A 16,548-nucleotide genomic window follows, 5' to 3' on the forward strand; every position below is an offset into this window, starting at 1 on the left:
CTTTTTCATGGGTAGAGTCACCATAGCAATCCATAGTTAAAAGTAGAAGTTGGCAAATGTAGAAGTCCTCCTTTTTTGCTCTTCAAAATATGGCAACCCTAGTTAACGATCTGTGTTTTAAGGATATGTAACTTTAAAAATGATACCGCGACTGACTAAAATTGAATTATTATTACTATTATTATTATTATTTATACCCCAGCCATCTGGCTAGGTTTCCCCAGCCACTCTGGGCAGCTCCCAACAGAATAATAATAATAATAATAATAATAATAATAATAATAATGGCAATAAAAGATCAAACACTAAAAACTTACCTAAACAGGGCTGCCTTCAGATGTCTTCTAAAAGTCAGATAGTTGTTTATTTCCTTGACATCTGATGGGAGGGTGTTCCACAGTGTGGGTGCCACCACCGAGAAGGCCCTCTGCCTGGTTCCCTGTAACTTGGCTTCTCGCAGCGAAGGAACCGCCAGAAGGCCCTTGGCACTGGACCTCAGTGTCTGGGCAGAACGATGGGGGTGGAGACTCTCCTTCAGGAATACTGGACCAAGGCCGTTTAGGGCTTTAAAGGTCAGCACCACCATTTTGAATTGTGCTTGGAAACGTACTGGGAGCCAATGTAGGTTTTTCAAGACCAGTGTTATGTGGTCTCAGTGGCCGCTCCCAGTCACCAGTCTAGCTGCCGCATTCTGGATTAGTTGTAGTTTCCGGGTCACCTTCAAAGGTAGCCCCACGTAGAGTGCATTGCAGTAGTCCAAGCGGGATGGGCCAGGGTCATGCTAGCTTCTCTCACTCCAGTGTTCATGAAAGGCCTGTGCCAATAGAGAGAGGGCCCAGCTCTCCACCGTGGCTCTAGCAGCAGCAATCAAGACCTCTATTATGACATGACATACAGAAGATGATGAATTGCCACCAGCCAGCTAACATGAGTGGTTCCTGCTGGATGCTGAGTCCAAGGTCTCTTTGCTCTAGCACAGGGGTGGCCAACTCCCAAGAGACTGCGATCTACTTCAGGTCAAAGTAGTTGTTGAGCTTTTTTTAGAGAGGAGGAAAGTCCCGTTATTATGGGTTTTGAAAGAGAAAGAGGAACAGCCACTCACTAACAGACCGCTGGGTAAAACAAACAGCCTCACTGAGTAAGCTCCATCTTCCGTTTTGCAGATCGTGCAACAATGGAGGGCGGGGCCAGAGGGTGGGGCCACATTCTCTTTTTCCAACGCTAAGGAAAGGGAGCCAGCGATCGACCGCAATCGACCAAAACCTCCCGGGGATCTACCAGTAGATCGACCCGTTGGACATCCCCTCCTCTAGCAGAATGGGCAATATGCTCCCATCTATAGATACACAAAGGGATGCAGGTGGTGCTGTGGGTTAAACCACAGAGCCTGGGACTTGCCGATCAGAAGGTCAGCGGTTCGAATCCCCGCGACGGGGTGAGCTCCCATTGCTCAGTCCCTGCTCCTGCCCACCTAGCAGTTCGAAAGTACGTCAAAGTGCAAGTAGATAAATAGGTACCGTTCCGGCGGGAAGGTAAACGGCGTTTCCGTGCACTGCTCTGGTTCGCCAGAAGCGGCTTAGTCATGCTGGCCACATGACCCGGAAGCTCCCTCAGCCCATAAAGCGAGATGAGCGCCGCAACCCAAGAGTCGGTCACGACTGTACCTAATGGTCAGGGGTCCCTTTACCTTTACCTATAGATATACAAGGAAGGGAGAATCAGTCTATAGACCTGGATTTAGAAAAGATTGTTGCATAAGAAGCAAAATAAAAGGCACCAAGTAGCCAGAATTATGTGTACCAAGTGCTTAGGAAGATCTTGTACACAAAACGATGGCAAAAGGAGCCAAGAAAAGAAGCTCTTTCAATTCTGATTCCCAGATGATGGCTGGTTTCTGCATGGAAACCAGAGTCCTATGAAAGAGGTTGTTCCAAGCTTGTATTATGAGCTCATCCACATTCTACAAATCAGAACAACACAAAGGGAATATATCTGGCAGTAGTATGAATGGAGGTGGCCAATTTTGACAGATGGCAGAAGAATATCTCAGAGCACCTGTAAACCTACACTCCAAGTTTGTAAATCCCTTTGGGAATGCAGCTGATGTTAATAGGTTTTTTACATTTGGCAGTGTGAAAAATGCTTTAAAGAAGCAAAAAGTGTATATGCCCTATTGCCTGAGCTCTGAACATTAGTGTAGTTAAATGCCATACATTAATCCGATTGCAGTTTTTGAAGTTAAATAAATAAATGCCCTGTATGTACGGATAATGTATATGGTTTAATTTTGTATATTTGCAAAATGCCTTTTCTTTAATTCATAGAAAAGGAGGCCGAACACCTTTGGTCAGTCTGGAGCAAAGTACAACTTGATGCACTACAATAACCAGATTCAGGTAGGTAGCCGTGTTGGTCTGACGCAGTCGAAATATATAAAAAAATAATAAAAATGCCCAGTAGCACCTTAGAGACCAACTAGGTTTGTTCTTGGTATAAGCTTTTGTGTGCGTGCACACTTTTCAAATACATTTTTTATTTTTTTATATAATAACCAGGATACATTGCATTAAAATACTGATTATATCTACTAAATATGTACAGTTAGAACACGTATGATCACTGTGTTCTAAAAACTGGTTTAAACCTAGCGACGAGAAGACTGGAAAGCTACAATGTACCACTTATGTTAGCATCTGGCCTCTGAAATATAATTTTCATTCCAGTTGGGATTGTATTGCATTCCAAAACCTACTACATGAAAATCCAAGAATAGCCTTTTTAAAATAAAGGTTTTTTTATTATAAAAAAAAACACCCAAAGGGCTGCATTATAAAACATTTGCGCGTTCTCTCTCTCTCTCTCTCTACTTTATGGCTTCCCATGTAATCCATAGGCGCCATTTGATAGTTTAGGCTGCTTTCGTAGGATCACCATTTGCTTTTTCTTCCAGCGGTGGATTTACTGACCCCACCGTAATGATATATTCATCCTTTCCTGCATTACTAAGCTTCTGTTGATGTACTCTGCAAGTTCAAAAAAACGGAGCAGCTGGGAAAAGCTGTCTTTCACTGGGCAGAAAGTAAAAAACAGGCAGTTTCCACTCTGCTTAGATGGGTTCTCACTTTCTACATCCTGACAGGACCATTGTTTTCATTCATCGTGGACCAAATTTATTTTAAACAAAATCCTCTTCCACCAGCCGTCCAATCCTGAGATTTGCTATGCCAGCAAGTGAGAGCCTAGGGCATGGCAGACAGGGCCAGCGACAACTCGACACGCTCCCTAAACATTATGCTGGTTTCACAAAGAAAATGCAAACGTGTGGTAGAAATGAGCTGAAAGGGGGGAAACATATTATGAACAACTTTTTCCAGTGGTCCGTCCCCTTTTCAGAGACTGCTTCAAAAGGACTTGGAATCTTTTGCCTATTCATAGGTCCTCCGGACATCTTGTTTATCAAACATTCACCCTGATCTGCAAGATTACATGGAAGTTAAACTATGGCTGCATTGACACTGGATATTTAAAATACACACACAAATGAATCATGGGAACTGTAGTTTGTTAAGGAAGCTGGGAATTGTAGGTCTGTGAGGCATACATTACCACAGGTGCACCAACTCTATTATTATTATTATTATTATTATTATTATTATTATTATTATTATTATTATCAAATTCGTATGCCGCCCTGTACCTGCAGATCTCAGGGTGGTTCACAACATAAAATCGCAATTCTACATGTGAAGTGTCTTTGGGCCCCTCAATCATTGTTGGACAGGGATCGCCCACCTTCAATGTTGAGGGGCCCCAGCATGCATTGCGCGCACACAACGTCGCACAATGTTACACAACGTCACACGCATTGCAGCTTCATCGGCTGGCTCCTCCAGCTGACACAACATCGTGCATGTGTCACTCGTCGTGTGACATCACACAGGCGCAGCGTGCAACATGTAACATCATGCCAGCCCCCCTCAATCTTGGGGGCAACCTGGTGCCTCTGACTCCCAGGATTCCTTGGGGAAAGTCATGCACTTTAAATATATGATGTGTACACAGGGGAACTCTGGCCTTTATTGAACATTTGTTCCAATTTGTTTGGGGGGCAGCGTTCATCCTGATTTGTGGGGTGTTGTACATCTTTCTGTTAATCATTCATTGACCCTAAACTTCTCAGTACATTTCCTTGTTGCTTTCTTAACCACAAAATATCCATTGGTTTTTTGTTTTGTTTTTTAAAGTGGATTTGTTGCACTAGGCCACGGCATAGCTGTCAAGTGTCCCTTATTTGAAGGGACAGTCCCTTATTCCAGCGCCATGTCCCGCTGCTGTCCCTTATTGATGGATGTCCCTTAAATGTCCCTTAAATGATGTCCCTTAAATTTCAAAGGAAGCAGCTCCTCTCCCTCCCTCCCTCCCTGCCGGCCAGGGAGGAGGGAGGCTCCAACTGTGTTGCTTGGCTGTGTTGTTCACCCAATAAGAAGTCTAAGAATGACTGGGGGGTGGAGCTTTCATGCCTTGTGTGTGGCTACTTAATGCAAGCTGAGGAGGTTTTTGAATGCTGGACGCCATTTTGTTGCACGTGCTGCTGCAAACTTTGCAGTGCAAAGCCAGGCCGGGGAGCCATCTTAAGTTGAGGCTGCATAGGCCTTGTGGTGCATGTGATTCAGATTCTATTCAGTTGAACCTCTGGTTACAAAGTTGGTTGGACAGTGTTCTCAAAGCTACCAGTATGATTTTGACCAGACTACAGGAGGACAGGAAGACTGGAGTGCCTGGAACAGGTGAGGCTGCAGGTCCCTTATTTTGCCTGCTGGTCTCTTATTTTCAAATCTGTAAGTTGACAGCTATGGGCCATGGGTAGGCAAACTAAGGCCTGGGGGCCAGATCCGGCCCAATCGCCTTCTAAATCTGGCCTGCGGATGGTCTGGGAATCAGCATGTTTTTACATGAGTAGAATGTGTGCTTTTATTTAAAATGCATCTCTGGGTTATTTGTGGGGCACAGGAATTCATTTATTTATTTTTTCCAAAATATAGTCCGGCCCCCCACAAAGTCTGAGGGACAATGGACGGGCCCCCTGCTGAAAAAGTTTGCTGACCCCTGCACTAGGGCAACAGAGAGCTCTTGCCCACTTCAATTGCCACTCGGTTTCCACTATGTGCTGGAATTCCTCCCACAAAATTGTGGCAGACTTCTAAAATAGCAACCTTTCTGGCCGGGTTGCGATCTGATAATATACGTGGCACTGACCTCAGCGAATGAAGCTCGTAAGTACTGGTTGCTGAGCATCATCGTCTCCTCTTTGCCAGGAAGAACCCTGGCATGAGGTAAATAGTAGGAGTGAGGAATTTGTCTGTCCTAAAGGATCTGTTTCCCTTGCCCCTAAGCTTTCAGCAGAGATGCCTCTCATGAGGAATCGCTTCCATGCCTAATGAAAGGAAACAGCTGTGCAACATGCATCACAGCGGAGGAAACGATCAGGTGATTTTGTTTCCATTCCAAACTGAAGGGAGTTCCTCCAGGAGTCTGCGACAGGGAACCTGAAAAAGCACTTGCGGGCTTGAACACGTGCCATAGACGACATGGCCGGGGCCCAAGGCAAACTCGTCCGCTTTCATGCTCTAGTGGGGCACTTGCGGTTCGCAGCGCACAGAAGGAAATAACCAACTGCTTTGGCCTTCTGATGAACAGTTTGCCAAACATTTAGGCAGGCAGCTGTGGGCGATGCAGCAGACCACAGAGCAAACAAGACGATGGAGTACATTACTTGGGATGGAATTTTTAAAACTGTTTTAAGCCTGGCCCCTGGTATGCTGGGTTTGAGCTATAAAGCCTTAAATGGCTCAGGACCGCAATACCTCAAGGACCGCCTCTTTCCATGTTAACCTACGTGGACCCTGAGATCATCTTCTGAGGCCCTTTTTTGTGTGCCTCCTCCTCAAGAGGTCCAGAGGGTGACAACACGAGAACGGGGCCTTCTCTGCAGTGGCTCCCTGTCTGTGGAATGCTCTCCCCAGGGAAGTTCGCCTGGCACCTTCATGATACACCTTTAGGCACCAGGCAAAAACATTCCTTTTTAACCAGAATTTTAGGTGATTTGATTGACATCCTATGCCCTTTTAAAATGTGGAATTTTTTCTTGGGGGGGGAGTTATTGGGTTGTTGTTTTTATTTTGACTATATATTTTGTGGTTTTATATTTTGATTTTGTTCTGAGACCTCCAGTATATAAATTCAATAAATAAATAATACAGTGGTACCTCGGGTTACAGATGCTTCAGGTTACAGACTCCGCTAACGCAAAAATAGTACCTCGGGTTAAGAATTTTGCTTCAGGATGAGAACAGAAATCGTGCGGCGGCAGCGCAGTGGCAGCGGGAGGCCCCATTAGCTAAAGTGGTACCTCAGGTTAAGAACCGTTTCAGGTTAAGAACAGACCTCCGGAACGAATTAAGTTCTTAACCAGAGGTACCACTGTAATGGGTATGTCTTGCTTCTCTGTACTGAAAAATTTCAATGAAATGTGTGTGTTTTTAATAAAATAAAATAAATATGCTATTGTAGCTGCTAGAAGCCTGTGTGTGTGTGCGCGCGCGCGCCTCTTAGGAGTGCGGCAAGTGTTTGTCCTCCTTGGATGGGTGTGTGCAGGGCACTTTGTAACTCTAAAGCTGAAACTCCCCAGTCCCATTACAGTGGTACCTCAGGTTACAGACGCTTCAGGTTACAGACTCCGCTAACCCAGAAATAGTACCTCGAGTTAAGAACTTTGCTTCAGAATGAGAACAGAAATTGTACAGCAGCGGCAGCAGGAGTCCCCATTAGCTAAAGTGGTACCTCAGGTTAAGAACAGTTTCAGGTTAAGAACAGACCTCCAGAACGAATTAAGTTCTTAACCTGAGGTACCACTGTATTTACTTGGGACTAAACTATCACACCACTTGAGTCTTCTTTCTGGACAATCTTCTAACTCCAGAGATGGGGCGAATGAGTCAGTCTCCTCCCTGCCCCCCAGCTGTGCTTCAGTTTAGCTGCTGCTAATAACCATTCTCAATTCTCACAATTATACAGTAACAGTTGGACATGGACATACACACAGTAAATAGCAGGTCAGTAATTATAGCTATGATGGGCCAGTAAATGCCTTTTGCCCCAGATTTTAACTTGAATGTTATGATTACAGTCAAAGCTGTACAGTACAGAAAACAAACAGCTGCAACACAGTCCATCATTCAGGTATGCCAAAGGGGTTGTGTGTGTCCAGTGTTGAGTTTCATAGGCTTTTATTAACCCTCTCCCACATAAACGCAGTGAAAGGGTAACAGGGCTTTGTGAGCAGGGAGAGTCTGTGACAGAGAGAAGTCCAGAATCGGATTGGGAAGCTGAAGCAGAAGAGGAGGGAGGCCAAAAGGCAGAGATAGATCAGGCTTGTGAAGAGGCACAGGTGTCTCCCCCTTCTGCTGTGACAAGCATCCCTTCCCCCTGGTCTCCCAGAACCAGAAGAGGCATGAAGGGGGATGAGCAAAGGCAGGCATGCAGGTGCAATCTCCGGTTGCTGGGGGGGAAACCCTGAGAAGATACATAGGTGACTATGGGGAGGCAGGAACCTTTAGTCTTAGCAACTGCTTCATGGGGGCAAGACCTGACAGAGATGAATTACTATGTTATTTAGGCCTGACAGTCCTTTGTACAGTGATTTTTTTCTGGGCAGATGCAGGGGGACGCATACCCCTAAACATTTTGTGAATCTAAGTTTGGCCTCATTGAGGGGCAGTATTTCAATATGGGTACCTCAAAAATGAGAGTACCCCTAAACATTTTTTTTAGAAAAAAAGCACTGCCTGTGTAGATCCTCTTTGGCTAATAAAGAGTTAACTCCATCTCAGTGTGATTTATTGCTGTTCACTCCTGTCATTATCCATTAAGAAACATGAGTTGATAGCAATGTTTAGGGTTTTTAAAAGTTTCTTTTCTTTCTTTTTTCAGAAAGGCCTTCCTTCCCGATGCTTCTTCCCAATGCCCCTTTCTCAGCACCTCAAAATACATATTTTTCATCTAACATCTGTTTCTTTTTCATCCTCCATCGCATGTAAATAGCTGTGGGGGGAGAAACAGCCACTACAAAATACCAGATTTCCTTGGTAGAATTTCAAATTACAGGCAGTTGTGGGATTGAAAGCTACTAATCCATGCCAAAAACATGGCGTAAGGCTTAAAAATGGCAGTATTACCCAGCCAGAGCTGGACATATTTAGCTACTCAGAGGATCTTTCAAATGAGCAGAATATACAGAAAGTTATGAATGTTCATTTTCATTTATTGCAATTATATCCCACCCTTCAAGGAGCTCAAGGTGGAGTACATGATTTCCCCCTCACCTCATTTTATCCACACAACTTTGTGAGGTAAGTTAGGCTGCGAGTGAGTGACTGGCCCAAGGACATCAAGTGCATGTGATGGCTGAGCAGAGATGTGAACCCTGGTCTCCCAGGTCCCATACCTTCCAAGTGTCCCGATTTTCCAGAGACAGTCCCAGAATTACAAAAACCGTCCCAGCTTCTGATTTGATCCTGGTATGTCCCTGTTAGTTTCTGTTCTTATCACTGTGCAGCTGCGTGGAGTCACAGGACTCTGTTTACATTCCTGGGATTCCATACTATTGGAGTCTCAAGGGAAAGGAGACGGGATGTGACGTTAGTGGTTTCCTGTTTCCTTTGTTCCTTTGTTCCGTTGCTCTCTGCTTTCATAGAGAGAGGGTGTATTTTCTGTTCTGCGTTGTTTAGAAATAAAACTCTTTACAGTGTAGCTCATACTGTCTCATCCTTCCCTGTGCTGGGAACTCTGCTGGGAGGACGTGCCTTGGAGCCTCATCAAAGGCTTGAGGTCGTTAAACACGTCGGGAGGCGATTCCGTAGATGAGCCACCAGCTTGGTCAAATGGAATTCCGACCTCCCCTATTTCTCCCGCCACTGCTGCCACTGCCAAGCTCAGGGAGGAGGATGACCCACGCTTGTCCCAAGTAGCGGTGGTGAGAGAGCATCCCATTGCTTCTCCAAGACCACTGTTGCCAGCCTCCTCCCTTGAGCAGCTTGTAGTAGCTACTGGACAGCAGGGGAGGAGAGGCCACCACCATCGAGGCCCAGCCCGACAAGATGCACTGGCTCTGAGGGGCAGGCAGAGGGCCAGGGCTGCCCTGGGCAGGCAGGGGAGCAGAGCACAAGGAGTCTTGATTTGAAGGGGGGAAATGATTTGTGCATTCACGTCTAATCTTGACCCTTTGTAAACTTTATTTATTGTTTTGTGACATCTGAAGGCAGCCCTGTTTAGGGAAGTTTTTAATGACTGATGTTTTAATGTATTTTTAATCTTTTGTGGAAGTCGCCCAGAGTGGCTGGGGAAACCTAGCCAGATGGGCGGAGTAGAAATAATACATTATTATTATTATTATTATTATTATTATTATTATGCTTTTCTTTTTGTAAATCTACCAAAGAACGAAATAAAATTGGGATTAAGGGGTTTTCTCAGGGTGGTGAAGAGTGTGTGTGTTGTGTCATGTTGGTGTTGTGGTGCTGGCACTCACCATTTTTCTGACAGGAAATAGTCTGAGGGGGACAAAAATGGGTGGTCAAGGAGGGTCATTTGGCGGGGGGAGTGAGAAATGTCCCTATTTCCATCTGAGGAATGTTGGAGGGTATGAGGTCCTAGTCCTATACTCTAACCACTCTAACACACTGGTCTATGGCAACACACCCAAAATTCCAGAGACAAATGCTTAAATCTCCTTCATTCCACCAGAGTAGACACATGAGAGGAGAGTTCCCCTTGTGTCTATGATAGAACTTACCAACTTTATAATTACACCGCAAGACATAAAGGAATCCTTGGTGGAAGTGCAAAACACGATAAAAGGACAAAACTATCTCATTTTGGAGGAGAGGCAAGGAGGCGACGTATGACTTTATCAAAGCTTCTCCCAGCCTACTGATAAAGGTAATTCAACCTCCAGGCGTGAGTACTTTCATTAGGAAGGTGGCATAATTTCTTCACTTTGGAGGAAGTTTTCCAAATTATTTGGGAGATTGTGTGCAAGCACAGGAACGAGATAAGAACTGAAATTCCCAAAGTCACTGCTTGCTCCTGTTATTTAAATACTGTTACACTTGCCAGGACAATTTTAGTTTAGCCATTTCATTCAGTGTTTCTCGGCTAGGTCTGGTGGGTATTGGTGGCTTCTGTGAAAGGAAACAGCACGGGACCTAATTGGGAATAGCAGCTAAAATTGTTTCGTTGAACTCAACTCAACTCAGAATTGAAATTAAACTAAACTCTGTCCTCTTCCAAACACTCCAAACACCCTTTCTTTCGTCTCGCCCCCTCCCGATCCTTTTTATGTCTTTAACTGCAATTCCCAAAATATAATTCACCTACCACAATACCACATCTTAGTAACTGATATTTTACATACATTTTTCTTTTCTTTTACTATTTTACATAACAGATACCGATAAATAGTTGAGACATAATTCTAACAAACTCATGTTGAAACGTGTTTGGTATGCTTATCTTTGTATTTTGTTTCGATTGTGAAATAGTACAAGAATCAAGTTTTATTTACTTTTATGCATATTACTAGTTATTTCCATCCATCTTCTTTGCCATGTAAGCAGTAACCCAGACTTTAATTCATAAATCTATTCTACTCCATTCCTGTATTAATATGTGAATTCTTAAAAAAAAATTTAAACTCAAAATTAATTATCACCAAATAGGTATATAACTATGTATTTTATCCTAAAATATATACCGGTACTTTTAAATACATATTTCATTTATTTATTTTTGAGCTGAAAACTATCGCAAAATTTGGAGATGTATGAAATCCAAGGGGTATGAACATTCTGTTCTTTGTAGTAGTCCCAGGGGAACAAATTAGGCCAGTTCTGTGAAAAATGTGGATCAAATAAAATTCTTCTCCATCCCAACTATTACTGATATGATGCTATCGAAAGCCTGTATATGTTTGGTATTTAGGAAAAAAATCAGCTTTGCTTTTAAATGCAAGTTTGGGGGCAGATAAAAATAGGCGTGGTAGATTTGAGGAGAACTTCAAACAGATAGTTTCATCACATATTAACGTATTAATCCTTCCCTGAGGGCAACATACTTTAGAGTTTGGGGTTTTTTTCATACTCAACAATGCACGCAGTTCCTAGGGAAGGTACGGTAAATAATCATCAGTTTAATTCTTAATAAGATGTGATGTTGGGAATCACCAACAGTCTGTGCAAACTGATAGGTCCTGACATAAATATGAAATTGCTTCTCATTTCCCTAGGGAGGAGAAGGGGTCAACAAGGGTTTCAAGCATCTGTTATATAGAGCACATTGCGTGCGCACACACACACCCCATAATGATCACTATGAGACACCTTCAAAGTTTCATAACTATGATCTGTCTAAAATAGTGTGCTAGAGTGTCAATCTTTACAGAAATGGGGGAGTTCTGAGGAATCTAAACCCATCGAGCCCAACACACTTCCACCAAGTATCTACCATAATTTGAATTACAGTGCATTTATTGGAACATGGAAGACCATGGTTAAATCCTTAACCTCCAGAAAAGCATGCAACTAGTGGCCTCAGTGTAGTTGAGGGGAGTGTAACATGCAAACTAATACCAGTGTACTAGAAGAAGCAAAGATCACCAGTGCCAAAGCAATGATTCTTCAACATCAACTTCGTTGGACTGGTCATGTTGTGCGGATGCCTGATTATCTTCTTCCAAAGCAACTACTCTATTCCGAACTTAAAAATGGAAAGCGTAATGATGGTGGTCAACAAAAGAGGTTTAAAATCTGTCTTAAGGCAAATCTTTAAAAATGTAGTATAAACACCAACAATTGGGAAACACTGGCCTGCGAGCGCTCCAGTTGGAGAACAGCCTTTACCAAAGGTGTCATGGGCTTTGAAGACACTCAAACTCAGGACGCAAGGGAGAAACGTGCTAAGAGGAAGGCACGCTTGGCAAATCCACACCGTGATCAACTCCCGCCCAGAAACCAATGTCCCCACTGTGGAAGGACATGTGGATCCAGAATTGGCCTCCACAGTCACTTACGGACTCATTGTTAAAACCATGTTTATGGAAGACAATCTTACTCAGCTACGAGTGATTGCCAAAGAACATGTTTCAGCCTCAGGGCATCATTCGTTTTTGGGCAACCCGGGGTAGGCAGGACCCGAAGCAGGTGGGCCAGTTTCGCCACATACACACACCTTCTTTAAATGTTTTCAGAGGGAGAACTGTGAGAGGAGGGAGACTGTTGTCCAGGAAGTAATGGCTTTTCCCACCTGCGTTGCCTTACCCCTCCAGCCCTAGGAGCCTTCATAAGGGAGCTGTTCGCAGAGGAAGAACTGAGAGAGGAGAGAGACTTTGTTTGCCATCAGGCAGTCGTCTGTTTACCTGGGCTACCCCACCTCCGTCCTGAGGAACCTCCAAAAGAAATTTGCTGCCATGGGCATTGTCTATGTGTCTTTTAATGAGCTTAATAAAGCAAAAGGGCTTTCTTTCTCTGCTCCTCTGCTTTAACAGAGCACCACATATTCTGCAACGATTTTCATTTACTGTAGTTCATTGGCACCCTAGATCAGGGATATCCAACTGGTCGACTGCCATCCCCAGGAGGTTTGAGTCGATCACGGTCGATCGCGGGCTCTTTTTCCTTTGTGGTGGAAAAATAGTATCCGGCCCTGCCCACTTGCCGCTTCCACCTTCCTCCATTCGCGCATGATCGCTAGAACAGAAGACGGAGTGTTTGCTGTGAGGCTGTTTGTTTCCTGATTGATCTTTCAGTGAGTGACTTTTCCCATTTCCCCCTAGCATTTTAGACCTGCTTAAGGTTCGAATCCCTGCAACGGGGTGAGCTCCCGTTGCTCGGTCCCTGCTCCTGCCAACCTAGCAGTTCGAAAGCATGTCAAAGTGCAAGTAGATAAATAGGTACCACTCTAGCGGGAAGGTAAACGGCATTTCCGTGCGCTGCTCTGGTTCGCCAGAAGCGGCTTAGTCATGCTGGCCACATGACCTGGAAGCTGTACGCCGGCTCCCTTGGCCAATAAAGTGAGATGAGCGCCGCAACCCCAGAGTCGGCCACGACTGGACCTAATGGTCAGGGGTCCCTTTACTTTTAAAGTTAACTGCTTTGACTATCCTCCCCAAAAAAAGCTCAACTTTGACCTGAGCCTGCAAAAAAGGGGGTAGATCACTGCCCAAAAAATAAATTTTCTGTGAGTAGATCGCAGTCTCTTGGGAGTTGGACATCCCTGTCCTAGATAAATCATGAGCATGTCAAATATAAAATTGTTCACATTCGGAGTTGGAGACAACATGAAGGACACGAGTCAGAAGCTATTTTCAGCCAATGGAATTGACAAGAATTTCCGCAACCAAAACCTAATTAAGTGTTTGGAACCCCCCTTCCCCTCCCCACACACAGAGAAATATTTCCAGACAACGAAGCCATATTTTCCTGACTGGTCTAAGAAGCCATTTTTCCATTATAAATTATTTCTGTAGTGTGGGTGTAAGCAAGGATTCTTGTAATGGTTCCAGACCCCAGATCTTCTCTCTTGCTCTCTCTTTTAAAGGGACAGGAGCTCACTTAATTGCGCAAGGAGGCAATTCTACAGTGCTTTGTTTAGTTTACAGTTTACGAATATTAATGAGACCAAGGTGGAATCTACACACATATAAAAAAAACGCTGTGAAAATGCTTTTAAAAAAAAAGTTTTGAAAAATATATTGAAGTTTGCATAGCTCACCGTCAACATCTAGTGTCACATTTGTGTATTGCACTTTACAACACATTTAAAACGTTTCATTTGCAGCTGTGTAGCTGAGTCCCACATTCTGCTGTTGCGTAAACCAAATGCTGCATTTACTATTATGCTGCTATTAGCATTCACAGAACACCTATCTCCTCCCATAACGCTGATCCCTGCAACAGTCTAATCCAAAATAGAGCGTTTACAGGAAAATCGCACCTTGCTCTTTGCTCTAATTTTGTGGCAGCTACACTCCCAGACGTTATCCCAGTTCACATTTTCTATTGTACTTTTCCAGGATGTAAAATTGACTGTCATTCTTGTTTCACTTACTGCATGCTAACCACCCTGTGGGTTGCTGTCCTAACAACCCGATAATCTATAGGGTGAGAGAAAAGCCATTGGGCAAATCATAACGGCTTGGCAGCAAGGAGTGATGTTCCAGCAAACTGTTAAGACTGTGTCACCCTCTTTGGATACTTATTTCATTTTTTAATTTCATATACATTATAGACTAAGGGGCAAAAACATCAAGGTGGTTTACAAAAAGAATAAAACAATAAAATTATCAATACAAACAGCCAGGGCTTGTTTTTCCAGACGGAACTCAGTTCAGGCACCTCTCAGGTAGGCACCATTGCCATTGTAAGAGAACAAGGGAGATGTTCATGGTGAGTTCCAGCACCTCTTTCTCTAGAAAAACATTCAAAGAGTAATTAAAGAACACCGTCTGCCCTGTGAGGAGAAAGAAGAGCATGAGGTACGGAGGAACAGACAACAAGGCCTGCTCCAGTCAGGCTGTTTCCCCCCTCACCACTACTATCTTACATGTTGTATCATTTTTCTTCATACGTACTTTAAAACTGTAAACCACCTTGGGTGCCTTGGCTGAAAGGCGGTATCTAAATGCAATGAATAAATAAGTAAAATAAATTCCAATATATTTCTAATTGGCAGCTATGTATATGTATGATATTGTTTCGCACTATGCATTCTTGTGTTTTCATTCTTATTCTCTAAATGTGCTTGGAACTGCATTGTGCCAGCGTGGTGTAGTGGTCAAGAGCGATAGACTCTGGTGAACGGGTTTGCGTCCCCGCTTCTCCACATGCAGCTGCTGGGTGACCTTGGACTAGCCACACTCCTCTGAAGTCTCTCAGCCCCACTCACCTCACAGAGTGTTTGTTGTGGGGGAGGAAGGGAAAGGAGAATGTTAGCCGCTTTGAGACTCCTTGGGGTAGTGATAAAGCGGGATATCAAATCCAAACTCTTCTTCTTCTTCTTCTTCTTCTTCTTCTTGTATGCAAAGAGGCAAGGTAGAAATTCAATAAATAATAATCTCATACCCTCCAACATTCCTCTGATGAAAATAGGACATCCTTTTCCATAAAGCTAAAAAGTGTAAAGGACCCCTGGATGGTTAAGTCCAGTCAAAGGTGACTATGGGTTGTGGCGCTCATCTCGCTTTCAGGCCCAGAGAGATGGCATTTATCCACAGACAGCTTTCCGGGTCATGTGTCCAGCAGGACTAAACCGCTTCTGGAGCAACGGGACACTGTGATGGAAACCAGAGCACACGGAAATGACATTTACCTTCCCCACTGCAGCAGTACCTATTTATCTACTTGCACTGGCATGCTTTTGAACTGCTAGGTTGGCAGGAGCTGGGCCAGAGCAATGGGAGATTTGAACCACCGACCTTCCAACTGGCAAGACCAAGAGGCTCAGTGGTTTAGACCACAGCGCCACCTGCGTCCTGCCCCTATTCCATAATAGCACTCATAATAATTTTTTTATTTATACCCCACCCATCTGACTAGGTTGCCACTCTGGGCGGCTTCCAACATGCATAAAAACATAATAAAACTATACAGGGCTGTCTTCAGATGTCTTCTAAAGGTTGTATAGATACTTATCTCCTTGGTTCAGGGGGCACATAAATCCATACTCTCCAACATATCTCCGATGAAAATAGGGATGTCAGAAGAAGAAGAAGAGGAGGAGGAGGTGGAGGAGTTTGGATTTGATATCCTGCTTTATCACTACCCTAAGGAGTCTCAAAGCGGCTAACAATCTCCTTTCCCTTCCTCCCCCACAACAAACACTCTGTGAGGTGAGTGAGGCTGAGAGACTTCAGAGAAATGTGACTTAGCCCAAGGTCACCCAGCAGCTGCATGTGGAGGAGCAGGGAAGCAAACCCGGTTCACCAGATTACGAGACTATCACTCTTAACCACTTTACCACCCTGGCTCTTTAAGGAAAAGCAGGACATTCTGGGATCAAATCAGAAACCAGGACGGCTTCCGTAAATCTGGGGTTGTCCCTGGAAAATTTGGAAACTTGGAGGGTCTGTAATCTGAACTGTCCAAACGTAATCCTCAGCCAAGGAATAAAATGGATGGGTTGCTGCACTTTGGCCATGCAGTTTGGCAGGAGTCTTTATGGAGAATACTGCATGGTCGACAGCTAGCACTCTATTAATATGACACAACTGCCAGACGTGAGGGACAAGCAGTAGAGAGAACTAGACAACCTAGTCTATCCACTCTATAGAACTTTGGCAAAATCTCGGATAAATATGTTCAGGCTTTCCCTGAAAACAGAAATAAAAATGCTACTTTGGCAGCTAAACCAAATGATACTCCAGTGCCTCCTGGTGGTTCTGCAATCGCTCCACTTACCAAAATGTGGAATATATTGAATGCCTGCAGAGAGTGAGAC

The 16,548-nt window shown here is 44.1% G+C and overlaps 2 long non-coding RNA genes across 2 annotated transcripts; both read left to right on the forward strand.

Annotated features, from left to right (window-relative positions):
- The first annotated feature begins 1,050 nt into the window (after positions 1-1,050).
- On the forward strand, positions 1,051-7,240 carry LOC128398933 (uncharacterized). Its single transcript, XR_008327185.1, has 3 exons — positions 1,051-1,116; positions 2,325-2,396; positions 7,187-7,240. It is a non-coding gene; the product is annotated as an uncharacterized LOC128398933 (long non-coding RNA).
- A 2,634-nt stretch (positions 7,241-9,874) lies between these two features.
- On the forward strand, positions 9,875-10,983 carry LOC128398941 (uncharacterized). The gene is made up of 2 exons (XR_008327186.1): positions 9,875-9,996; positions 10,851-10,983. It is a non-coding gene; the product is annotated as an uncharacterized LOC128398941 (long non-coding RNA).
- Positions 10,984-16,548: the final 5,565 nt, after the last annotated feature.

Source organism: Podarcis raffonei, chromosome 1 (assembly GCF_027172205.1).
Source record: "Podarcis raffonei isolate rPodRaf1 chromosome 1, rPodRaf1.pri, whole genome shotgun sequence".
NCBI lineage: Eukaryota > Metazoa > Chordata > Lepidosauria > Squamata > Lacertidae > Podarcis > Podarcis raffonei.